Consider the following 21986-nt stretch of genomic DNA (forward strand, 5'->3'; position numbering starts at 1 on the left):
TCGCAGATCTAAGTTGAGTATTTCATTTGAATACACATGCGTTATGTCAAAAGTGTAAAGCAAACTTTGTTATAATTTTGCGAAAGAATCTCTTTGTATCATTGTAGAAGTGGATTTGCGTTACTTGAAGATTTTGGAAAAGGAGCAGAAAGTTTTTGTACAGACGCGTGGCGCAATGGATAACGCGTCTGACTACGGATCATAAGATTCCAGGTTCGAGTCCTGGCGTGCTCGTTATATTTATTTGAGTTTAAAATGTTTGTCTTTTAAACCACTTATTATGAATTTTGTGTTTTTTCAGACTATTCCTTCGGTAATCTAAGTTGAGTATTTGCTTTGAATGTTCATATGTTTTATCAAAAGTTTACTGCAACTCATGGAGGATTTTCATTGTTATAATTTCTTGAAATAATGTCTTGGTAACAAGAATAAAGTGGATTTGGGATACTTGAAACTTTTAAAAATTGACACGAAATATTTACACGGGCGCGTGGCGCAATGAATTACCCGTCTGACCACAGATCAGACGATTCCAGCTTCGAGTCCTGGCGTGCTCGTTATAAGTATAAAATATTTGTCTTTTAAACCACTTATTATTAATTATTTGTTTTTAGACTGTTGCTTCGGTAATATAAGTTGAGTGTTGAATTAGAATGCACACGTTTTTTGTCAAGAGTGTAATGCAACCCACAAGTAAGTTCGTTAACGCAATTTCGAAAAAGAATCTCTCAGTAACATGATTAAAGTGGATTTGCACACTTATAAGATTTAAAAAAAAGTTAGGTCCGGTGTTTGTACGGACGCGTGGCGCAATGGATAACGCGTCTGACTACGGATCAGAAGATTCCAGGTTCGAGTACTGGCGTGCTCGTAACTTTTATTTAAGTGTATAATATTTGTCTTTTAAACCACTTATTATAAATTTCGTGTTTTTTAGATAGACTATCATTCGGTGTCTAAAATAAGAATTTCATTTGAATGCACATTCGTTATGTCAAAACTTTAATGCAACCTTTTTATAATTTCGTGAAAGAATCTCTTTGTAACATTATAGAAGTGGATTTGCGCTTATTGAAGATTTTAGAAAAGGAGCAGAAAGTTTTTGTACAGGCTCGTGGCGCAACGGATAACACGTCTGACTACGGATCAGAAGATTCCAGGTTCGAGTCCTGGCGTGCTCGTTATATATATTTTAGTGTAAAATATTTGTCTTTTAAACCACTTATTATGAATTTCGTGTTTTTTTAGACTATTCCTTGGGTAATCTAAGTTCAGCATTTGCTTTGAATGTTCATGTGTTTTATCAAAAGTATAATGCAACTCACGGTGGTTTTTCATTGTTGTAATTTCTTGAAATAATGTCTTGGTAACAAGAATAAAGTGGATTTGGGATACTTGAAATTTTATAAAATTGACAAGATATATTTATAAAGGCGCGTGGCGCAATGGATAACGCGTCTTACTACGGATCAGAAATTCCAGGTTCGAGTCCTGGCGTGCTCGGTATTTTTATTTAAGTGTAAAATATTTGTCTTTTAAACCACTTATTATTAATTACGTGTTTTTAGACTATTCCTTCGGTGATGTAAGTTGAGTGTTGAATTAGAATGCACACGTGTTTTGTCAAGAGTGTAATGCAAACCACAAGTAAGTTCGTTGATGCAATTTCGAAAAAGAAACTCTCAGTAATATGATTAAAGTGGATTTGGACACTTATAAGATTTAAAAAAAAGTTAGGTACAGTGTTTGTACGGGCGCGTGGCGCAATGGATAACGCGTCTGACTACGGATCAGAAGATTCCAGGTTCGACTCCTGGCGTGCTCGGTATTTTTGTTTAAGTGTAAAATATTTGTCTTTTAAACCACTTATTATAAATTTCGTGTTTTTTAGATAGACTGTCATTCGGTGATCTAAAATGAGATTTTCGTTTGAATGCACATTCGTTATGTCAAAACTTTAATGCAACCTGCTTTTAAAATTTAGTGAAAGAATCTCTTTGTAACATTATAGAAGTGGATTTGCGCTACATGAAGATTTTAGAAAAGGAGCAGAAAGGTTTTGTACGGGCGCGTGGCGCAATGGATAACGCGTCTGACTACGGATCAGAAGATTCCAGGTTCGAGTCCTGGCGTGTCGGTATTTTTGTTTAAGTGTAAAATATTTGTCTTTTAAACCACTTATTATTAATTACGTGTTTTCAGACTGTTCCTTCGGTGATGTAAGTTGAGTGTTGAATTAGAATGTACACGTGTTTTGTCAAGAGCGTAATGCAACCCCACAAGTAAGTTCGTTGATGCAATTTCGAAAAAGAATCTCTCAGTAACATGATTAAAGTGGATTTGGACACTTGTAAGATTTAAAAAAAAGTTAGGTACAGTGTTTGTACGGGCGCGTGGCGCAATGGATAACGCGTCTGACTACGGATCAGAAGATTCCAGGTTTGAGTACTGGCGTGCTAGTAACTTTTATTTAAGTGTATAATCATTGTCTTTTCAACCACTTATTATTAATTTCGTGTTTTTTAGACTATCCTTCGCTGATCTAAGTTGAGTATTTCATTTGAATATACAAGCGTTATGTCAAAACTGTAAAGCAATCTTTGTTATAATTTCGTGAAAGAATCTCTTTGTAACATTATAGAAGTGCAATTGGGATACATGAAGATTTTAAAAAAGTAACAGAAAGTTTTTGTACAGGCGCGTGGCACAATGGATAACGCGTCTTACTACGGATCAGAAGATTCCAGGTTCGAGTCCTGTCGTGCTCGTTATTTTTGTTTAAGTGTAAAATATTTGTCTTTTAAACCACTTATTATAAATTTCGTGTTTTTTAGATAGACTATCATTCGGTGATCTAAAATGAGAATTTCGTTTGAATGCACATTCGTTATGTCAAAACTTTAATGCAACCTTTTTTATAATTTCGTGAAAGAATCTCTTTGTAACATTATAGAAGTGGATTTGCGCTACTTGAAAATTTTAGAAAAGGAGCAGAAAAGTTTTGTACGGGCGCGTGGCGCAATGGATAACGTGTCTGAATACGGATCAGAAGATTCCAGGTTCGAGTCCTGGCGTGCTCGGTATTTTTGTTTAAGTGTAAAATATTTGTCTTTTAAACCACTTATTATTAATTACGTGTTTTCAGACTGTTCCTTCGGTAATATAAGTTGAGTGTTGAATTAGAATGCACACGTGTTTTGTCAAGAGTGTAATGCAACCCACAAGTAAGTTCGTTGATGCAATTTCGAAAAAGAATCTCTCAGTAACATGATTAAAGTGGATTTGGACACTTATAAGATTTAAAAAAAAGTTAGGTACAGCGTTTGTACGGGCGCGTGGCGCAATGGATAACGCGTCTGACTACGGATCAGAAGATTCCAGGTTCGAGTCCTGGCGTGCTCGTAACTTTTATTTAAGTGTATAATATTTGTCTTTTCAACCACTTATTATTAATTTCTTGTTTTTTAGACTATCCTTCGCTGATCTAAGTTGAGTATTTCATTTGAATACACATGCGTTATGTCAAAACTGTAAAGCAAACTTTGTTATAATTTAGCGAAAGAATCTCTTTGTAACATTATAGAAGTGGAATTGGGATACATGAAGATTTTAAAAAAGTAACAGAAAGTTTTTGTACAGGCGCGTGGCGCAATGGATAACGCGTCTGACTACGGATCAGAAGATTCCAGGTTCGAGTCCTGGCGTGCTCGGTATTTTTGTTTAAGTGTAAAATATTTGTCTTTTAAACCACTTATTATTAATTACGTGTTTTTAGACTATTCCTTCGGTGATGTAAGTTGAGTGTTGAATTAGAATGCACACGTGTTTTGTCAAGAGTGTAATGCAACCCACAAGTAAGTTCGTTGATGCAATTTCGAAAATGAATCTCTCAGTAATATGATTAAAGTGGATTTGGACACTTATAAGATTTAAAAAAAAGTTAGGTACAGTGTTTGTACGGGCGCGTGGAACAATGGATAACGCGTCTGACTACGGATCATAAGATTCCAGGTTCGAGTCCTGGCGTGCTCGTAACTTTTATTTAAGTGTATAATATTTGTCTTTTAAACCACTTATTATTAATTTCTTGTTTTTTAGACTATCCTTCGCTGATCTAAGTTGAGTATTTCATTTGAAAACACATGCGTTATGTCAAAACTGTAAAGCAAACTTTGTTATAATTTCGTGAAAGAATCTCTTTGTAACATTATAGAAGTGGAATTGGGATACATGAAGATTTTAAAAAAGTAACAGAAAGTTTTTGTACAGGCGCGTGGCGCAATGGATAACGCGTCTGACTACGGATCAGAAGATTCCAGGTTCGAGTCCTGGCGTGCTCGGTATTTTTGTTTAAGTGTAAAATATTGTCTTTTAAACCACTTATTATTAATTACGTGTTTTTAGGCTATTCCTTCGGTGATGTAAGTTGAGTGTTGAATTAGAATGCACACGTGTTTTGTCAAGAGTGTAATGCAACCCACAAGTAAATTCGTTGATGCAATTTCGAAAAAGAATCTCTCAGTAATATGATTAAAGTGGATTTGGACACTTATAAGATTTAAAAAAAAGTTAGGTACAGTGTTTGTACGGGCGCGTGGCGCAATGGATAACGCGTCTGACTACGGATCAGAAGAGTCCAGGTTCGAGTCCTGGCGTGCTCGTAACTTTTATTTAAGTGTATAATATTTGTCTTTTAAACCACTTATTATTAATTTCTTGTTTTTAGACTGTTCCTTCGGTAAGATAAGTTGAGTGTTGAATTAGAATATACACGTGTTTTGTCAAGAGTGTAATGCAACCCCACAAGTAAGTTCGTTGATGCAATTTCGAAAAAGAATCTCTCAGTAACATGATTAAAGTGGATTTGGACACTTGTAAGATTTAAAAAAAAGTTAGGTACAGTGTTTGTACGTGCGCGTGGCGCAATGGAAAACGCGTCTGACTACGGATCAGAAGATTCCAGGTTTGAGTACTGGCGTGCTCGTAACTTTTATTTAAGTGTATAATATTTGTCTTTTAAACCACTTATTATTAATTTCTTGTTTTTTAGACTATCCTTCGCTGATCTAAGTTGAGTATTTCTTTTGAATACACATGCGTTATGTCAAAACTGTAAAGCAAACTTTGTTATAATTTCGTGAAAGAATCTCTTTGTAACATTATAGAAGTGGATTTGCGTTACTTGAAGATTTTAGAAAAGGAACAGAAAGGTTTTGTACGGGCGCGTGGCGCAATGGATAACGCGTCTGACTACGGATCAGAAGATTCCAGGTTCGAGTCCTGGCGTGCTCGGTATATTTATTTGAGTGTAAAATATTTGTCTTTTAAACCACTTATTATTAATTACGAGTTTTTAGACTGTTCCTTCGGTAATATATGTTGAGTGTTGAATTAGAATGCCCACGTGTTTTGTCAAGAGTGTAATGCAACCCCACAAGAAGTTCGTTGATGCAATTTCGAAAAAGAATCTCTCAGTAACATGATTAAAGTGGATTTGGACACTTGTAAGATTTAAAAAAAAGTTAGGTGCAGTGTTTGTACGGGCGCGTGGCGCAATGGATAACGCATCTGACTACGGATCAGAAGATTCCAGGTTTGAGTACTGGCGTGCTCGTAACTTTTATTTAAGTGTATAATATTTGTCTTTTAAACCACTTATTATTAATTTCGTGTTTTTTAGACTATCCTTCGCTGATCTAAGTTGAGTATTTCATTTGAATACACATGCGTTATGTCAAAACTTTAATGCAACCTTTTTTATAATTTCGTGAAAGAATCTCTTTGTAACATTAGAGAAGTGGATTTGCGCTACTTGAAAATTTTAGAAAAGGAGCAGAAAGGTTTTGTACGGGCGCGTGGCGCAATGGATAACGTGTCTGACTACGGATCAGAAGATTCCAGGTTCGAGTCCTGGCGTGCTCGGTATTTTTGTTTAAGTGTAAAATATTTGTCTTTTAAACCACTTATTATTAATTACGTGTTTTCAGACTGTTCCTTCGGTAATATAAGTTGAGTGTTGAATTAGAATGCACACGTGTTTTGTCAAGAGTGTAATGCAACCCACAAGTAAGTTCGTTGATGCAATTTCGAAAAAGAATCTCTCAGTAACAGGATTAAAGTGGATTTGGACACTTATAAGATTTAAAAAAAAGTTAGGTACAGCGTTTGTACGGGCGCGTGGCGCAATGGATAACGCGTCTGACTACGGATCAGAAGATTCCAGGTTCGAGTCCTGGCGTGCTCGTTATATTTATTTGAGTTTAAAATGTTTGTCTTTTAAACCACTTATTATGAATTTTGTGTTTTTTCAGACTATTGCTTCGGTAATCTAAGTTGAGTATTTGCTTTGAATGTACATATGTATTATCAAAAGTTTACTGCAACTCATGGAAGATTTTCATTGTTATAATTTCTTGAAATAATGTCTTGGTAACAAGAATAAATTGGATTTGGGATACTTGAAACTTTTAAAAATTGACACGATATATTTACACGGGCGCGTGGCGCAATGAATAACCCGTCTGACTACAGATCAGAAGATTCCAGGTTCGAGTCGTGGCGTGTTCGGTATGTTTGTTTAAGTGTAAAATATTTGTCTTTTAAACCACTTATTCAAAATTTCGTGTTTTTAGATAGACTATTATTCGGTGATCTAAAATGAAAATTTCGTTTGAATGCACCTTCGTTATGTCAAAACTTTAATGCAACCTTTTTTATAATTTTGTGAAAGAATCTCTTTGTAACATTATAGAAGTGGATTTGCGTTACTTGAAGATTTTAGAAAAGGAGCAGAAAGTTTTTGTACGGGCGCGTGGCGCAATGGATAACGCGTCTGACTACGGATCAGAAGATTCCAGGTTTGAGTACTGGCGTGCTCGTAACTTTTATTTAAGTGTATAATATTTGTCTTTTAAACCACTTATTATTAATTACGTGTTTTCAGACTGTTCCTTCGGTAATATAAGTTGAGTGTTGAATTAGAATGCACACGTGTTTTGTCAAGAGTGTAATGCAACCCACAAGTAAGTTCGTTGATGCAATTTCGAAAATGAATCTCTCAGTAACAGGATTAAAGTGGATTTGGACACTTATCAGATTTAAAAAAAAGTTAGGTACAGCGTTTGTACGGGCGCGTGGCGCAATGGATAACGCGTCTGACTACGGATCAGAAGATTCCAGGTTCGAGTCCTGGCGTGCTCGTTATATTTTTTTGAGTTTAAAATGTTTGTCTTTTAAACCACTTATTATGAATTTCGTGTTTTTTTAGACTATTCCTTCGGTAATCTAAGTTGAGCATTTGCTTTGAATGTACATGTGTTTTATCAAAAGGTTAATGCAACTCATGGAGGATTTTCGTTGCTTTAATTTCTTGAAATAATGTCTTGGTAACAAGAATAAAGTGGATTTGGGATAATTGAAAATTTTAAAAATTGACACGATTTATTTATACGGGCGCGTGGAACAATCGATAACCCGTCTGACTACGGATCAGAAGATTCCAGGTTCGAGTCCTGGCGTGCTCGGTATTTTTGTTTAAGTGTAAAATATTTGTCTTTTAAACCACTTATTATTAATTACGTGTTTTTAGACTATTACTTCGGTGATGTAAGTTGAGTGTTGAATTAGAATGCACACGTGTTTTGTCAAGAGTGTAATGCAACCCACAAGTAAGTTCGTTGATGCAATTTCGAAAAAGAATCTCTCAGTAATATGATTAAAGTGGATTTGGACACTTATAAGATTTAAAAAAAAGTTATGTACAGTGTTTGTACGGGCGCGTGGCGCAATGGATAACGCGTCTGACTACGGATCAGAAGATTCCAGGTTCGAGTCCTGGCGTGCTCGGTATTTTTGTTTAAGTGAAAAATATTTGTCTTTTAAACCACTTATTATTAATTACGTGTTTTTAGACTATTCCTTCGGTGATGTAAGTTGAGTGTTGAATTAGAATGCACACGTGTTTTGTCAAGAGTGTAATGCAACCCACAAGTAAGTTCGTTGATGCAATTTCGAAAAAGAATCTCTCAGTAATATGATTAAAGTGGATTTGGACACTTATAAGATTTAAAAAAAAGTTAGGTACAGTGTTTGTACGGGCGCGTGGAACAATGGATAACGCGTCTGACTACGGATCATAAGATTCCAGGTTCGAGTCCTGGCGTGCTCAGTATTTTTGTTTAAGTGTAAAATATTTGTCTTTTAAACCACTTATTATAAATTTCGTGTTTTTTAGATAGACTATCATTCGGTGATCTAAAATGAGAATTTCGTTTGAATGCACATTCGTTATGTCAAAACTTTAATGCAACCTGTTTTTAAAATTTCGTGAAAGAATCTCTTTGTAACATTATAGAAGTGGATTTGCGCTACTTGAAGATTTTAGAAAAGGAGCAGAAAGGTTTTGTACGGGCGCGTGGCGCAATGGATAACTCGTCTGACTACGGATCAGAAGATTCCAGGTTCGAGTCCTGGCGTGCTCGGTATTTTTGTTTAAGTGTAAAATATTTGTCTTTTAAACCACTTATTATTAATTACGTGTTTTTAGACTATACCTTCGGTAATGTAAGTTGAGTGTTGAATTAGAATGCACACGTGTTTTGTCAAGAGTGTAATGCAACCCACAAGTAAGTTCGTTGATGCAATTTCGAAAAAGAATCTCTCAGTAACATGATTAAAGTGGATTTGGACACTTGTAAGATTTAAAAAAAAGTTAGGTACAGTGTTTGTACGTGCGCGTGGCGCAATGGAAAACGCGTCTGACTACGGATCAGAAGATTCCAGGTTTGAGTACTGGCGTGCTCGTAACTTTTATTTAAGTGTATAATATTTGTCTTTTAAACCACTTATTATTAATTTCTTGTTTTTTAGACTATCCTTCGCTGATCTAAGTTGAGTATTTCTTTTGAATACACATGCGTTATGTCAAAACTGTAAAGCAAACTTTGTTATAATTTCGTGAAAGAATCTCTTTGTAACATTATAGAAGTGGATTTGCGTTACTTGAAGATTTTAGAAAAGGAACAGAAAGGTTTTGTACGGGCGCGTGGCGCAATGGATAACGCGTCTGACTACGGATCAGAAGATTCCAGGTTCGAGTCCTGGCGTGCTCGTTATATTTATTTGAGTGTAAAATATTTGTCTTTTAAACCACTTATTATTAATTACGAGTTTTTAGACTGTTCCTTCGGTAATATATGTTGAGTGTTGAATTAGAGTGCCCACGTGTTTTGTCAAGAGTGTAATGCAACCCCACAAGAAGTTCGTTGATGCAATTTCGAAAAAGAATCTCTCAGTAACATGATTAAAGTGGATTTGGACACTTGTAAGATTTAAAAAAAAGTTAGGTGCAGTGTTTGTACGGGCGCGTGGCGCAATGGATAACGCATCTGACTACGGATCAGAAGATTCCAGGTTGAGTACTGGCGTGCTCGTAACTTTTATTTAAGTGTATAATATTTGTCTTTTAAACCACTTATTATTAATTTCGTGTTTTTTAGACTATCCTTCGCTGATCTAAGTTGAGTATTTCATTTGAATACACATGCGTTATGTCAAAACTTTAATGCAACCTTTTTTTATAATTTCGTGAAAGAATCTCTTTGTAACATTAGAGAAGTGGATTTGCGCTACTTGAAAATTTTAGAAAAGGAGCAGAAAGGTTTTGTACGGGCGCGTGGCGCAATGGATAACGTGTCTGACTACGGATCAGAAGATTCCAGGTTCGAGTCCTGGCGTGCTCGGTATTTTTGTTTAAGTGTAAAATATTTGTCTTTTAAACCACTTATTATTAATTACGTGTTTTCAGACTGTTCCTTCGGTAATATAAGTTGAGTGTTGAATTAGAATGCACACGTGTTCTGTCAAGAGTGTAATGCAACCCACAAGTAAGTTCGTTGATGCAATTTCGAAAAAGAATCTCTCAGTAACAGGATTAAAGTGGATTTGGACACTTATAAGATTTAAAAAAAAGTTAGGTACAGCGTTTGTACGGGCGCGTGGCGCAATGGATAACGCGTCTGACTACGGATCAGAAGATTCCAGGTTCGAGTCCTGGCGTGCTCGTTATATTTATTTGAGTTCAAAATGTTTGTCTTTTAAACCACTTATTATGAATTTTGTGTTTTTTCAGACTATTGCTTCGGTAATCTAAGTTGAGTATTTGCTTTGAATGTACATATGTTTTATCAAAAGTTTACTGCAACTCATGGAAGATTTTCATTGTTATAATTTCTTGAAATAATGTCTTGGTAACAAGAATAAATTGGATTTGGGATACTTGAAACTTTTAAAAATTGACACGATATATTTACACGGGCGCGTGGCGCAATGAATAACCCGTCTGACTACAGATCAGAAGATTCCAGGTTCGAGTCCTGGCGTGTTCGGTATGTTTGTTTAAGTGTAAAATATTTGTCTTTTAAACCACTTATTCAAAATTTCGTGTTTTTAGATAGACTATTATTCAGTGATCTAAAATGAAAATTTCGTTTGAATGCACCTTCGTTATGTCAAAACTTTAATGCAACCTTTTTTATAATTTTGTGAAAGAATCTCTTTGTAACATTATAGAAGTGGATTTGTGTTACTTGAAGATTTTAGAAAAGGAGCAGAAAGTTTTTGTACGGGCGCGTGGCGCAATGGATAACGCGCCTGACTACGGATCAGAAGATTCCAGGTTCGAGTCCTGGAGTGCTCGTTATATTTATTTGAGTGTAAAATATTTGTCTTTTGAACCAATAAGTGTGAATTTCGTGTTTTTTTAGACTATTCCTTCGGTAATCTAAGTTGAGCATTTGCTTTGAATGTTCATGTGTTTTATCAAAAGGTTAATGCAACTCATGGAGGATTTTCGTTGCTTTAATTTCTTGAAATAATGTCTTGGTAACAAGAATAAAGTGGATTTGGGATAATTGAAAATTTTATAAATTGACACGATTTATTTATACGGGCACGTGGAACAATCGATAACCCGTCTAACTACGGATCAGAAGATTCCAGGTTCGAGTCCTGGCGTGCTCGGTATTTTTGTTTAAGTGTAAAATATTTGTCTTTTAAACCACTTATTATTAATTACGTGTTTTTAGACTATTACTTCGGTGATGTAAGTTGAGTGTTGAATTAGAATGCACACGTGTTTTGTCAAGAGTGTAATGCAACCCACAAGTAAGTTCGTTGATGCAATTTCGAAAAAGAATCTCTCAGTAATATGATTAAAGTGGATTTGGACACTTATAAGATTTAAAAAAAAGTTAGGTACAGTGTTTGTACGGGCGCGTGGCGCAATGGATAACGCGTCTGACTACGGATCAGAAGATTCCAGGTTCGAGTCCTGGCGTGCTCGGTATTTTTGTTTAAGTGAAAAATATTTGTCTTTTAAACCACTTATTATTAATTACGTGTTTTTAGACTATTCCTTCGGTGATGTAAGTTGAGTGTTGAATTAGAATGCACACGTGTTTTGTCAAGAGTGTAATGCAACCCACAAGTAAGTTCGTTGATGCAATTTCGAAAAAGAATCTCTCAGTAATATGATTGAAGTGGATTTGGACACTTATAAGATTTAAAAAAAAGTTAGGTACAGTGTTTGTACGGGCGCGTGGAACAATGGATAACACGTCTGACTACGGATCATAAGATTCCAGGTTCGAGTCCTGGCGTGCTCAGTATTTTTGTTTAAGTGTAAAATATTTGTCTTTTAAACCACTTATTATAAATTTCGTGTTTTTTAGATAGACTATCAGTCGGTGATCTAAAATGAGAATTTCGTTTGAATGCACATTCGTTATGTCAAAACTTTAATGCAACCTGTTTTTAAAATTTCGTGAAAGAATCTCTTTGTAACATTATAGAAGTGGATTTGCGCTACTTGAAGATTTTAGAAAAGGAGCAGAAAGGTTTTGTACGGGCGCGTGGCGCAATGGATAACGCGTCTGACTACGGATCAGAAGATTCCAGGTTCGAGTCCTGGCGTGCTCGGTATTTTTGTTTAAGTGTAAAATATTTGTCTTTTAAACCACTTATTATTAATTACGTGTTTTTAGACTATTCCTTCGGTGATGTAAGTTGAGTGTTGAATTAGAATGCACACGTGTTTTGTCAAGAGTGTAATGCAACCCACAAGTAAGTTCGTTGATGCAATTTCGAAAATGAATCTCTCAGTAATATGATTAAAGTGGATTTGGACACTTATAAGATTTAAAAAAAAGTTAGGTACAGTGTTTGTACGGGCGCGTGGAACAATGGATAACGCGTCTGACTACGGATCATAAGATTCCAGGTTCGAGTCCTGGCGTGCTCGTAACTTTTATTTAAGTGTATAATATTTGTCTTTTAAACCACTTATTATTAATTTCTTGTTTTTTAGACTATCCTTCGCTGATCTAAGTTGAGTATTTCATTTGAAAACACATGCGTTATGTCAAAACTGTAAAGCAAACTTTGTTATAATTTCGTGAAAGAATCTCTTTGTAACATTATAGAAGTGGATTTGCGTTACTTGAAGATTTTAGAAAAGGAACAGAAAGGTTTTGTACGGGCGCGTGGCGCAATGGATAACGCGTCTGACTACGGATCAGAAGATTCCAGGTTCGAGTCCTGGCGTGCTCGTTATATTTATTTGAGTGTAAAATATTTGTCTTTTAAACCACTTATTATGAATTTCGTGTTTTTTTAGACTATTCCTTCGGTAATCTAAGTTCAGCATTTGCTTTGAATGTACATGTGTTTTATCAAAAGTATAATGCAACTCATGGTGGATTTTCATTGTTGTAATTTCTTGAAATAATGTCTTGGTAAAAAAATAAAGTGGATTTGGGATACTTGAAAGTTTTAAAAATTGACACGTTATATTTATACGGGCGCGTGGCGCAATGGATAACGCGTCTGACTACGGATCAGAAGATTCCAGGTTCGAGTCCTGGCGTGCTCGGTATGTTTGTTTAAGTGTAAAATATTTGTCTTTTAAACCACTTATTATTAATTACGTGTTTTTAGACTATTCCTTCGGTAATATAAGTTGAGTGTTCAATTAGAATGCACACGAGTTTTGTCAAGAGTGTAATGCAACCCACAAGTAAGTTCGTTGATGCAATTTCGAAAAAGAATCTCTCAGTAACATGATTAAAGTGGATTTGGACACTTATAGGATTTAAAAAAAATTAGGTACAGTGTTTGTACGGGCGCGTGGCGCAATGGATAACGCGTCTGACTACGGATCAGAAGATTCCAGGTTCGAGTACTGGCGTGCTCGTAACTTTTATTTAAGTGTATAATATTTGTCTTTTAAACCACTTATTACATATTTCTTGTTTTTTAGACTATCCTTCGCTGATCTAAAATGAGAATTTCGTTTGATTGCACATTCGTTATGTCAAAACTTTAATGCAACCTTTTTTCATAATTTTGCGAAAGAATCTCTTTGTAACATTATAGAAGTGGAATTGGGATACATGAAGATTTTAAAAAAGTAACAGAAAGTTTTTGTACGGGCGCGTGGCGCAATGGATAACGTGTCTGACTACGGATCAGAAGATTCCAGGTTCGAGTCCTGGCGTGCTCGTTATTTTTGTTTAAGTGTAAAATATTTGTCTTTTAAACCACTTATTATAAATTTCGTGCTTTTTAGATAGACTATCATTCGGTGATCTAAAATGAGAATTTCGTTTGAATGCACATTCGTTATGTCAAAACTTTAATGCAACCTGTTTTTAAAATTTCGTGAAAGAATCTCTTTGTAACATTATAGAAGTGGATTTGCGTTACTTGAAGATTTTAGAAAAGGAGCAGAAAGGTTTTGTACGGGCGCGTGGCGCAATGGATAACGCGTCTGACTGCGGATCAGGAGATTGCAGGTTCGAGTCCTGGCGTGTTCGGTATTTTTGTTTAAGTGTAAAATATTTGTCTTCTAAACCACTTATTATTAATTACGTGTTTTTAGACTGTTCCTTCGGTAATATAAGTTGAGTGTTGAATTAGAATATACACGTGTTTTGTCAAGAGTGTAATGCAACCCCACAAGTAAGTTCGTTGATGCAATTTCGAAAAAGAATCTCTCAGTAACATGATTAAAGTGGATTTGGACACTTGTAAGATTTAAAAAAAAGTTAGGTACAGTGTTTGTACGGGCGCGTGGCGCAATGGATAACGCGTCTGACTACGGATCAGAAGATTCCAGGTTCGAGTCCTGGCGTGCTCGGTATTTTTGTTTAAGTGTTAAATATTTGTCTTTTAAACCACTTATTATTAATTACGTGGTTTTAGACTGTCCCTTCGGTGATGTAAGTTGAGTGTTTTATTAGAATGCACACGTGTTTTTTCAAGAGTGTAATGCAACCCCACAAGTAAGTTCGTTGATGCAATTTCGAAAAAGAATCTCTCAGTAACATGATTAAAGTGGATTTGGACACTTGTAAGATTTCAAAAAAAGTTAGGTACAGTGTTTGTACGTGCGCGTGCCGCAATGGATAACGCGTCTGACTACGGATCAGAAAATTCCAGGTTTGAGTACTGGCGTGCTCAGTATTTTTGTTTAAGTGTATAATAGTTGTCTTTTAAACCACTTATTATAAATTTCGTGTTTTTTAGATAGACTATCATTCGGTGATCTAAAATGAGAATTTCGTTTGAATGCACATTGGTTATGTCAAAACTTTAATGCAACTTTTTTTATAATTTCGTGAAAAAATCTCTTTGTAACATTATAGAAGTGGATTTGCGCTACTTGAAGATTTTAGAAAAGGAGCAGAAAGGTTTTGTACGGGCGCGTGGCGCAATGGATAACGCGTCTGACTACGGATCAGAAGATTCCAGGTTCGAGTCCTGGCGTGCTCGGTATTTTTGTTTAAGTGTAAAATATTTGTCTTTTAAACCACTTATTATTAATTACGTGGTTTTAGACTGTTCCTTCGGTAATATAGGTTGAGGGTTGAATTAGAATGCACACGTGTTTTGTCAAGAGTGTAATGCAACCCACAAGTAAGTTCGTTGATGCAATTTCGAAAAAGAATCTCTCACTAACATGATTAAAGTGGATTTGGACACTTATAAGATTTAAAAAAAGTTAGGTACATTGTTTGTACGGGCGCGTGGCGCAATGGATAACGCGTCTGACTACGGATCAAAAGATTCCAGGTTCGAGTCCTGGCGTGCTCGTAACTTTTATTTAAGTGTATAATATTTGTCTTTTAAACCACTTATTATTAATTTCTTGTTTTTTAGACTATCCTTGGCTGATCTAAGTTGAGTATTTCATTTTAATACACATGCGTTATGTCAAAACTGTAAAGCAAACTTGTTATAATTTTGCGAAAGAATCTCATTGTAACATTAGAGAAGTGGAATTGGGATACATGAAGATTTTAAAAAAGTAACAGAAAGTTTTTGTACAGGCGCGTGGCGCAATGGATAACGCGTCTGACTACGGATCAGAAGATTCCAGGTTCGAGTCCTGGCGTGCTCGTTATTTTTGTTTAAGTGTAAAATATTTGTCTTCTAAACCACTTATTATAAATTTCGTGTTTTTTAGATAGACTATCATTCGGTGATCTAAAATGAGAATTTCGTTTGAATGCACATTCGTTATGTCAAAATTTAATGCAACTTTTTTTATAATTTCGTGAAAGAATCTTTTGTAACATTATAGAAGTGGATTTGCGTTACTTGAAGATTTTAGAAAAGGAACAGAAAGGTTTTGTACGGGCGCGTAGCTCACTGGATAACGCGTCTGACTACGGATCAGAAGATTCCAGGTTCGAGTCCTGGCGTGCTCGTTATATTAATTTTAGTGTAAAATATTTGTCTTTTAAACCACTTATTATGAATTTCGTGTTTTTTTAGACTATTCCTTCGGTAATCTAAGTTGAGTATTTGCTTTGAATGTACATATGTTTTATCAAAAGAATAATGCAACTGATAGAGGATTTTCATTGTTATAGTTTCTTGAAATGATGTCTTGGTTACAAGAATGAAGTGGATTTGGGATACTTGAAAGTTTTAAAAATTGACACCATATATTTATTCCGGCGCGTGGCGCAATGGATAACGCGTCTGACTACGGATCAGAAGATTCCAGGTTCGAGTCCTGGCGTGCTCGGTATTTTTGTTTAAGTGTAAAATATTTGTCTTTTAAACCACTTATTATTAATTATGTGTTTTTAGACTGTTCCTTCGGTAATATAAGTTGAGTGTTGAATTAGAATGCACAAGTGTTTTGGCAAGAGTGTAATGCAACCCACAAGTAAGTTCGTTGATGCAATTTCGAAAAAGAATCTCTCAGTAACATGATTAAAGTGGATTTGGTCACTTATAAGATTTAAAAAAAAGTTAGGTACAGTGTTTGTATGGGCGCGTGGCGCAATGGATAACGCGTCTGACTACGGATCAGAAGATTCCAGGTTCGAGTCCTGGCGTGCTCGGTATTTTTGTTTAAGTGTAAAATATTTGTCTTTTAAACCACTTATTCAAAATTTCGTGTTTTTTCGATAGACTATCATTCGGTGATCTAAAATGAGAATTTCGTTTGAATGCACATTCGTTATGTCAAAACTTTAATGCAACATTTTTTTATAATTTCGTGAAAGAATCTCTTTGTAACATAATAGAAGTGGATTTGCGTTACTTGAAGATTTTAGGAAAGGAGCAGAAAGGTTTTGTACGGGCGCGTGGCGCAATGGATAACGCGTCTGACTACGGATCAGAAGATTCCAGGTTCGAGTCCTGGCGTGCTCGTTATATTTATTTGAGTGTAAAACATTTGTCTTTTAAACCACTTATTATGAATTTCGTGTTTTTTTAGAATATTCCTTCGGTAATCTAAGTTGAGTATTTGCTTTGAATGTACATATGTTTTATCAAAAGTGTAATGCAACACATAGAGGATTTTCATTGTTATAATTTCTTGAAATAATGTCTTGGTAACAAGAATAAATGGATTTGGGATAATTGATAATTTTAAAAATTGACACGATATATTTATACGGGCGCGTGGCGCAATGGATAACGCGTCTGACTACGGATCAGAAGATTCCAGGTTCGAGTCCTGGCGTGCTCGTAACTTGAATTTAAGTGTATAATATTTGTCTTTTAAACCACTTATTATGAATTTCGTGCTTTTTTAGAATATTCCTTCGGTAATCTAAGTTGAGTATTTGCTTTGAATGTACATATGTTTTATCAAAAGTATAATGCAACACATAGAGGATTTTCATTGTTATAATTTCTTGAAATAATGTCTTGGTAACAAGAATAAATGGATTTGGGATAATTGAAACTTTTAAAAATTGACACGATATATTTATACGGGCGCGTGGCGCAATGGATAACGCGTCTGACTACGGATCAGAAGATTCCAGGTTCGAGTCCTGGCGTGCTCGTAACTTGAATTTAAGTGTATAATATTTGTCTTTTAAACCACTTATTATGAATTTCGTGCTTTTTTAGAATATTCCTTCGGTAATCTAAGTTGAGTATTTGCTTTGAATGTACATATGTTTTATCAAAAGTATAATGCAACACATAGAGGATTTTCATTGTTATAATTTCTTGAAATAATGTCTTGGTAACAAGAATAAATGGATTTGGGATAATTGAAACTTTTAAAAATTGACACGATATATTTATACGGGCGCGTGGCGCAATGGATAACGCGTCTGACTACGGATCAGAAGATTTCAGGTTCGAGTCCTGGCGTGCTCGTTATATTTATTGGAGTGTAAAACATTTGTCTTTTAAATCACTTATTATGAATTTCGTGTTTTTTTAGAATATTCCTTCGGTAATCTAAGTTGAGTATTTGCTTTGAATGTACGTATGTTTTATCAAAAGTATAATGCAACACATAGAGGATTTTCATTGTTATAATTTCTTGAAATAATGTCTTAATAACAAGAATAAATGGATTTGGGATAATTGAAAATTTTTAAAATTGACACGATATATTTATACGGGCGCGTGGCGCAATGGATAACGCGTCTGACTACGGATCAGAAGATTCCAGGTTCGAGTCCTGGCGTGCTCGTTATATTTATTTGAGTGTAAAACATTTGTCTTTTAAACCACTTATTATGAATTTCGTGTTTTTTTAGAATATTCCTTCGGTATTCTAAGTTGAGTATTTGCTTTGAATGTACATATGTTTTATCAAAAGTATAATGCAACACATAGAGGATTTTCATTGTTATAATTTCTTGAAATAATGTCTTGGTAACAAGAATAAATGGATTTGGGATAATTGAAAATTTTAAAAATTGACACGATATATTTATACGGGCGCGTGGCGCAATGGATAACGCGTCTGACTACGGATTAGAAGATTCCCGGTTCGAGTCCTGGCGTGCTCGTTATATTTATTTGAGTGTAAAACATTTGTCTTTTAAACCACTTATTATGAATTTCGTGTTTTTTTAGAATATTCCTTCGGTAATCTAAGTTGAGTATTTGCTTTGAATGTACATATGTTTTATCAAAAGTATAATGCAACACATAGAGGATTTTCATTGTGATAATTTCTTGAAATAATGTCTTGGTAACAAGAATAAATGGATTTGGGATAATTGAAAATTTTAAAAATTGACACGATATATTTATACGGGCGCGTTGCGCAATGGATAACGCGTCTGACTACGGATCAGAAGATTCCAGGTTCGAGTCCAGGCGTGCTCGTAACTTGAATTTAAGTGTATAATATTTGTCTTTTAAACCACTTATTATGAATTTCGTGCTTTTTTAGAATATTCCTTCGGTAATCTAAGTTGAGTATTTGCTTTGAATGTACATATGTTTTATCAAAAGTATAATGCAACACATAGAGGATTTTCATTGTGATAATTTCTTGAAATAATGTCTTGGTAACAAGAATAAATGGATTTGGGATAATTGAAAATTTTAAAAATTGACACGATATATTTATACGGGCGCGTGGCGCAATGGATAACGCGTCTGACTACGGATCAGAAGATTTCAGGTTCGAGTCCTGGCGTGCTCGTTATATTTATTGGAGTGTAAAACATTTGTCTTTTAAATCACTTATTATGAATTTCGTGTTTTTTTAGAATATTCCTTCGGTAATCTAAGTTGAGTATTTGCTTTGAATGTACATATGTTTTATCAAAAGTATAATGCAACACATAGAGGATTTTCATTGTGATAATTTCTTGAAATAATGTCTTGGTAACAAGAATAAATGGATTTGGGATAATTGAAAATTTTAAAAATTGACACGATATATTTATACGGGCGCGTGGCGCAATGGATAACGCGTCTGACTACGGATCAGAAGATTCCAGGTTCGAGTCCTGGCGTGCTTGTATATTTATTTGAGTGTAAAACATTTGTCTTTTAAACCACTTATTATGAATTTCGTGTTTTTTTAGAATATTCCTTCGGTAATCTAAGTTGAGTATTTGCTTTGAATGTACATATGTTTTATCAAAAGTATAATGCAACACATAGAGGATTTTCATTGTTATAATTTCTTGAAATAATGTCTTGGTAACAAGAATAAATGGATTTGGGATAATTGAAAATTTTAAAAATTGACATGATATATTTATACGGGCGCGTGGCGCAATGGATAACGCGTCTGACTACGGATCAGAAGATTCCAGGTTCGAGTCCTGGCGTGCTCGTTATATTTATTTGAGTGTAAAACATTTGTCTTTTAAACCACTTATTATGAATTTCGTGTTTTTTTAGAATATTCCTTCGGTAATCTAAGTTGAGTATTTGCTTTGAATGTACATATGTTTTATCAAAAGTATAATGCAACACATAGAGGATTTTCATTGTTATAATTTCTTGAAATAATGTCTTGGTAACAAGAATAAATGGATTTGGGATAATTGAAAATTTTTAAAATTGACACGATATATTTATACGGGCGCGTGGCGCAATAGATAACGCGTCTGACTACGGATCAGAAGATTCCAGGTTCGAGTCCTGGCGTGCTCGTAACTTGAATTTAAGTGTATAATATTTGTCTTTTAAACCACTTATTATGAATTTCGTGCTTTTTTAGAATATTCCTTCGGTAATCTAAGTTGAGTATTTGCTTTGAATGTACATATGTTTTATCAAAAGTATAATGCAACACATAGAGGATTTTCATTGTTATAATTTCTTGAAATAATGTCTTGGTAACAAGAATAAATGGATTTGGGATAATTGAAAATTTTAAAAATTGACACGATATATTTATACGGGCGCGTGGCGCAATGGATAACGCGTCTGACTACGGATCAGAAGATTCCAGGTTCGAGTCCTGGCGTGCTCGTTATATTTATTTGAGTGTAAAACATTTGTCTTTTAAACCACTTATTATGAATTTCGTGTTTTTTTAGAATATTCCTTCGGTAATCTAAGTTGAGTATTTGCTTTGAATGTACATATGTTTTATCAAAAGTATAATGCAACACATAGAGGATTTTCATTGTTATAATTTCTTGAAATAATGTCTTGGTAACAAGAATAAATGGATTTGGGATAATTGAAACTTTTAAAAATTGACACGATATGTTTACACGGGCGCGTGGCGCAATGGATAACGCGTCTGACTACGGATCAGAAGATTCCAGGTTCGAGTCCTGGCGTGCTCGTTATTTTTGTTTAAGTGTAAAATATTTGTCTTTTAAACCACTTATTATAAATTTCGTGTTTTTTAGATAGACTATCATTCGGTGATCTAAAATGAGAATTTCGTTTGAATGCACATTCGTTATGTCAAAACTTTAATGCAACTTTTTTTTATAATTTCGTGAAAAAATCTCTTTGTAACATTATAGAAGTAGATTTGCGCTACTTGAAGATTTTAGAAAAGGAGCAGAAAGTTTTTGTACGGGCGCGTGGCGCAATGGATAACGCGTCTGACTACGGATCAGAAGATTCCAGGTTCGAGTCCTGGCGTGCTCGGTATTTTTGTTTAAGTGTAAAATATTTGTCTTTTAAACCACTTATTATTAATTACGTGGTTTTAGACTGTTCCTTCGGTAATATAGGTTGAGTGTTGAATTGGAATGCACACGTGTTTTGTCAAGAGTGTAATGCAACCCACAAGTAAGTTCGTTGATGCAATCTCGAAAAAGAATCTCTCAGTAACATGATTAAAGTGGATTTGGACACTTATAAGATTTAAAAAAAAAGTTAGGTACAGTGTTTGTACGGGCGCGTGGCGCAATGGATAACGCGTCTGACTACGGATCAGAAGATTCCAGGTGCGAGTCCTGGCGTGCTCGGTATTTTTGTTTAAGTGTAAAATATTTGTCTTTTAAACCACTTATTCAAAATTTCGTGTTTTTTAGATAGACTATCATTCGGTGATCTAAAATGAGAATTTCGTTTGAATGCACATTCGTTATGTCAAAACTTTAATGCAACCTTTTTTATAATTTCGTGAAAGAATCTCTTTTTAACATTATAGAAGTGGATTTGCGTTACTTGAAGATTTTAGGAAAGGAGCTGAAAGGTTTTGTACGGGCGCGTGGCGCAATGGATAACGCGTCTGACTACGGATCAGAAGATTCGAGGTTCGAGTCCTGGCGTGCTCGTTATATTTATTTGAGTGTAAACATTTGTCTTTTAAACCACTTATTATGAATTTCGTGTTTTTTTAGAATATTCCTTCGGTAATCTAAGTTGAGTATTTGCTTTGAATGTACATATGTTTTATCAAAAGTATAATGCAACACATAGAGGATTTTCATTGTAATAATTTCTTGAAATAATGTCTTGGTAACAAGAATAAATGGATTTGGGATACTTGAAACTTTTAAAAATTGACACGATATGTTTACACGGGCGCTGTGGCGCAATGGATAACGCGTCTGACTACGGATCAGAAGATTCCAGGTTCGAGTCCTGGCGTGCTCGTTATAAGTGTAAAATATTTGTCTTTTAAACCACTTATTATTAATTACGTGTTTTCAGACTGTTCCTTCGGTAATATAAGTTGAGTGTTGAATTAGAATGCACACGTGTTTTGTCAAGAGTGTAATGCA

The 21986-nt window shown here is 34.8% G+C and overlaps 46 non-coding genes across 46 annotated transcripts; all 46 read left to right on the plus strand.

The window, feature by feature from the left end:
- Positions 1-1752: 1752 nt before the first annotated feature.
- Trnar-acg (transfer RNA arginine (anticodon ACG)) lies at positions 1753-1825 on the plus strand. The gene has a single exon. It is a non-coding gene; the product is annotated as a tRNA-Arg (tRNA).
- Positions 1826-2065: 240 nt separating this feature from the next.
- On the plus strand, positions 2066-2138 carry Trnar-acg (transfer RNA arginine (anticodon ACG)). Its single transcript has one exon. It is a non-coding gene; the product is annotated as a tRNA-Arg (tRNA).
- An 869-nt stretch (positions 2139-3007) lies between these two features.
- On the plus strand, positions 3008-3080 carry Trnar-acg (transfer RNA arginine (anticodon ACG)). Its single transcript has one exon. It is a non-coding gene; the product is annotated as a tRNA-Arg (tRNA).
- A 249-nt stretch (positions 3081-3329) lies between these two features.
- Positions 3330-3402, plus strand: Trnar-acg (transfer RNA arginine (anticodon ACG)). The gene has a single exon. It is a non-coding gene; the product is annotated as a tRNA-Arg (tRNA).
- A 235-nt stretch (positions 3403-3637) lies between these two features.
- On the plus strand, positions 3638-3710 carry Trnar-acg (transfer RNA arginine (anticodon ACG)). The gene has a single exon. It is a non-coding gene; the product is annotated as a tRNA-Arg (tRNA).
- A 557-nt stretch (positions 3711-4267) lies between these two features.
- Trnar-acg (transfer RNA arginine (anticodon ACG)) lies at positions 4268-4340 on the plus strand. The gene has a single exon. It is a non-coding gene; the product is annotated as a tRNA-Arg (tRNA).
- Positions 4341-4588: 248 nt separating this feature from the next.
- Trnar-acg (transfer RNA arginine (anticodon ACG)) lies at positions 4589-4661 on the plus strand. Its single transcript has one exon. It is a non-coding gene; the product is annotated as a tRNA-Arg (tRNA).
- Positions 4662-5219: 558 nt separating this feature from the next.
- Trnar-acg (transfer RNA arginine (anticodon ACG)) lies at positions 5220-5292 on the plus strand. Its single transcript has one exon. It is a non-coding gene; the product is annotated as a tRNA-Arg (tRNA).
- A 557-nt stretch (positions 5293-5849) lies between these two features.
- On the plus strand, positions 5850-5922 carry Trnar-acg (transfer RNA arginine (anticodon ACG)). Its single transcript has one exon. It is a non-coding gene; the product is annotated as a tRNA-Arg (tRNA).
- A 249-nt stretch (positions 5923-6171) lies between these two features.
- On the plus strand, positions 6172-6244 carry Trnar-acg (transfer RNA arginine (anticodon ACG)). The gene has a single exon. It is a non-coding gene; the product is annotated as a tRNA-Arg (tRNA).
- An 883-nt stretch (positions 6245-7127) lies between these two features.
- Trnar-acg (transfer RNA arginine (anticodon ACG)) lies at positions 7128-7200 on the plus strand. Its single transcript has one exon. It is a non-coding gene; the product is annotated as a tRNA-Arg (tRNA).
- Positions 7201-7772: 572 nt separating this feature from the next.
- On the plus strand, positions 7773-7845 carry Trnar-acg (transfer RNA arginine (anticodon ACG)). Its single transcript has one exon. It is a non-coding gene; the product is annotated as a tRNA-Arg (tRNA).
- Positions 7846-8407: 562 nt separating this feature from the next.
- Positions 8408-8480, plus strand: Trnar-acg (transfer RNA arginine (anticodon ACG)). The gene has a single exon. It is a non-coding gene; the product is annotated as a tRNA-Arg (tRNA).
- A 557-nt stretch (positions 8481-9037) lies between these two features.
- Positions 9038-9110, plus strand: Trnar-acg (transfer RNA arginine (anticodon ACG)). The gene has a single exon. It is a non-coding gene; the product is annotated as a tRNA-Arg (tRNA).
- Positions 9111-9667: 557 nt separating this feature from the next.
- Trnar-acg (transfer RNA arginine (anticodon ACG)) lies at positions 9668-9740 on the plus strand. The gene has a single exon. It is a non-coding gene; the product is annotated as a tRNA-Arg (tRNA).
- A 249-nt stretch (positions 9741-9989) lies between these two features.
- Positions 9990-10062, plus strand: Trnar-acg (transfer RNA arginine (anticodon ACG)). The gene has a single exon. It is a non-coding gene; the product is annotated as a tRNA-Arg (tRNA).
- A 561-nt stretch (positions 10063-10623) lies between these two features.
- Positions 10624-10696, plus strand: Trnar-acg (transfer RNA arginine (anticodon ACG)). Its single transcript has one exon. It is a non-coding gene; the product is annotated as a tRNA-Arg (tRNA).
- A 572-nt stretch (positions 10697-11268) lies between these two features.
- Trnar-acg (transfer RNA arginine (anticodon ACG)) lies at positions 11269-11341 on the plus strand. Its single transcript has one exon. It is a non-coding gene; the product is annotated as a tRNA-Arg (tRNA).
- A 562-nt stretch (positions 11342-11903) lies between these two features.
- On the plus strand, positions 11904-11976 carry Trnar-acg (transfer RNA arginine (anticodon ACG)). Its single transcript has one exon. It is a non-coding gene; the product is annotated as a tRNA-Arg (tRNA).
- Positions 11977-12533: 557 nt separating this feature from the next.
- Trnar-acg (transfer RNA arginine (anticodon ACG)) lies at positions 12534-12606 on the plus strand. The gene has a single exon. It is a non-coding gene; the product is annotated as a tRNA-Arg (tRNA).
- Positions 12607-12855: 249 nt separating this feature from the next.
- Trnar-acg (transfer RNA arginine (anticodon ACG)) lies at positions 12856-12928 on the plus strand. The gene has a single exon. It is a non-coding gene; the product is annotated as a tRNA-Arg (tRNA).
- A 248-nt stretch (positions 12929-13176) lies between these two features.
- Trnar-acg (transfer RNA arginine (anticodon ACG)) lies at positions 13177-13249 on the plus strand. Its single transcript has one exon. It is a non-coding gene; the product is annotated as a tRNA-Arg (tRNA).
- A 236-nt stretch (positions 13250-13485) lies between these two features.
- Trnar-acg (transfer RNA arginine (anticodon ACG)) lies at positions 13486-13558 on the plus strand. Its single transcript has one exon. It is a non-coding gene; the product is annotated as a tRNA-Arg (tRNA).
- A 240-nt stretch (positions 13559-13798) lies between these two features.
- On the plus strand, positions 13799-13871 carry Trnar-gcg (transfer RNA arginine (anticodon GCG)). Its single transcript has one exon. It is a non-coding gene; the product is annotated as a tRNA-Arg (tRNA).
- Positions 13872-14121: 250 nt separating this feature from the next.
- Trnar-acg (transfer RNA arginine (anticodon ACG)) lies at positions 14122-14194 on the plus strand. Its single transcript has one exon. It is a non-coding gene; the product is annotated as a tRNA-Arg (tRNA).
- A 562-nt stretch (positions 14195-14756) lies between these two features.
- Positions 14757-14829, plus strand: Trnar-acg (transfer RNA arginine (anticodon ACG)). The gene has a single exon. It is a non-coding gene; the product is annotated as a tRNA-Arg (tRNA).
- Positions 14830-15077: 248 nt separating this feature from the next.
- Trnar-acg (transfer RNA arginine (anticodon ACG)) lies at positions 15078-15150 on the plus strand. Its single transcript has one exon. It is a non-coding gene; the product is annotated as a tRNA-Arg (tRNA).
- A 234-nt stretch (positions 15151-15384) lies between these two features.
- Positions 15385-15457, plus strand: Trnar-acg (transfer RNA arginine (anticodon ACG)). Its single transcript has one exon. It is a non-coding gene; the product is annotated as a tRNA-Arg (tRNA).
- Positions 15458-16017: 560 nt separating this feature from the next.
- Trnar-acg (transfer RNA arginine (anticodon ACG)) lies at positions 16018-16091 on the plus strand. Its single transcript has one exon. It is a non-coding gene; the product is annotated as a tRNA-Arg (tRNA).
- A 248-nt stretch (positions 16092-16339) lies between these two features.
- On the plus strand, positions 16340-16412 carry Trnar-acg (transfer RNA arginine (anticodon ACG)). Its single transcript has one exon. It is a non-coding gene; the product is annotated as a tRNA-Arg (tRNA).
- Positions 16413-16652: 240 nt separating this feature from the next.
- Trnar-acg (transfer RNA arginine (anticodon ACG)) lies at positions 16653-16725 on the plus strand. Its single transcript has one exon. It is a non-coding gene; the product is annotated as a tRNA-Arg (tRNA).
- A 249-nt stretch (positions 16726-16974) lies between these two features.
- Positions 16975-17047, plus strand: Trnar-acg (transfer RNA arginine (anticodon ACG)). The gene has a single exon. It is a non-coding gene; the product is annotated as a tRNA-Arg (tRNA).
- Positions 17048-17296: 249 nt separating this feature from the next.
- Trnar-acg (transfer RNA arginine (anticodon ACG)) lies at positions 17297-17369 on the plus strand. The gene has a single exon. It is a non-coding gene; the product is annotated as a tRNA-Arg (tRNA).
- A 249-nt stretch (positions 17370-17618) lies between these two features.
- Trnar-acg (transfer RNA arginine (anticodon ACG)) lies at positions 17619-17691 on the plus strand. The gene has a single exon. It is a non-coding gene; the product is annotated as a tRNA-Arg (tRNA).
- Positions 17692-17940: 249 nt separating this feature from the next.
- Trnar-acg (transfer RNA arginine (anticodon ACG)) lies at positions 17941-18013 on the plus strand. The gene has a single exon. It is a non-coding gene; the product is annotated as a tRNA-Arg (tRNA).
- Positions 18014-18262: 249 nt separating this feature from the next.
- On the plus strand, positions 18263-18335 carry Trnar-acg (transfer RNA arginine (anticodon ACG)). Its single transcript has one exon. It is a non-coding gene; the product is annotated as a tRNA-Arg (tRNA).
- Positions 18336-18906: 571 nt separating this feature from the next.
- On the plus strand, positions 18907-18979 carry Trnar-acg (transfer RNA arginine (anticodon ACG)). Its single transcript has one exon. It is a non-coding gene; the product is annotated as a tRNA-Arg (tRNA).
- Positions 18980-19228: 249 nt separating this feature from the next.
- On the plus strand, positions 19229-19301 carry Trnar-acg (transfer RNA arginine (anticodon ACG)). Its single transcript has one exon. It is a non-coding gene; the product is annotated as a tRNA-Arg (tRNA).
- A 248-nt stretch (positions 19302-19549) lies between these two features.
- Trnar-acg (transfer RNA arginine (anticodon ACG)) lies at positions 19550-19622 on the plus strand. Its single transcript has one exon. It is a non-coding gene; the product is annotated as a tRNA-Arg (tRNA).
- Positions 19623-19871: 249 nt separating this feature from the next.
- Positions 19872-19944, plus strand: Trnar-acg (transfer RNA arginine (anticodon ACG)). The gene has a single exon. It is a non-coding gene; the product is annotated as a tRNA-Arg (tRNA).
- Positions 19945-20193: 249 nt separating this feature from the next.
- Positions 20194-20266, plus strand: Trnar-acg (transfer RNA arginine (anticodon ACG)). Its single transcript has one exon. It is a non-coding gene; the product is annotated as a tRNA-Arg (tRNA).
- Positions 20267-20515: 249 nt separating this feature from the next.
- Trnar-acg (transfer RNA arginine (anticodon ACG)) lies at positions 20516-20588 on the plus strand. Its single transcript has one exon. It is a non-coding gene; the product is annotated as a tRNA-Arg (tRNA).
- A 240-nt stretch (positions 20589-20828) lies between these two features.
- Positions 20829-20901, plus strand: Trnar-acg (transfer RNA arginine (anticodon ACG)). Its single transcript has one exon. It is a non-coding gene; the product is annotated as a tRNA-Arg (tRNA).
- A 250-nt stretch (positions 20902-21151) lies between these two features.
- On the plus strand, positions 21152-21224 carry Trnar-acg (transfer RNA arginine (anticodon ACG)). Its single transcript has one exon. It is a non-coding gene; the product is annotated as a tRNA-Arg (tRNA).
- Positions 21225-21463: 239 nt separating this feature from the next.
- Trnar-acg (transfer RNA arginine (anticodon ACG)) lies at positions 21464-21536 on the plus strand. The gene has a single exon. It is a non-coding gene; the product is annotated as a tRNA-Arg (tRNA).
- A 248-nt stretch (positions 21537-21784) lies between these two features.
- Trnar-acg (transfer RNA arginine (anticodon ACG)) lies at positions 21785-21858 on the plus strand. The gene has a single exon. It is a non-coding gene; the product is annotated as a tRNA-Arg (tRNA).
- Positions 21859-21986: the final 128 nt, after the last annotated feature.

Source organism: Ascidiella aspersa, chromosome 6 (assembly GCF_963924565.1).
Source record: "Ascidiella aspersa chromosome 6, kaAscAspe10.2, whole genome shotgun sequence".
Taxonomy (NCBI): Eukaryota; Metazoa; Chordata; class Ascidiacea; order Phlebobranchia; family Ascidiidae; genus Ascidiella; species Ascidiella aspersa.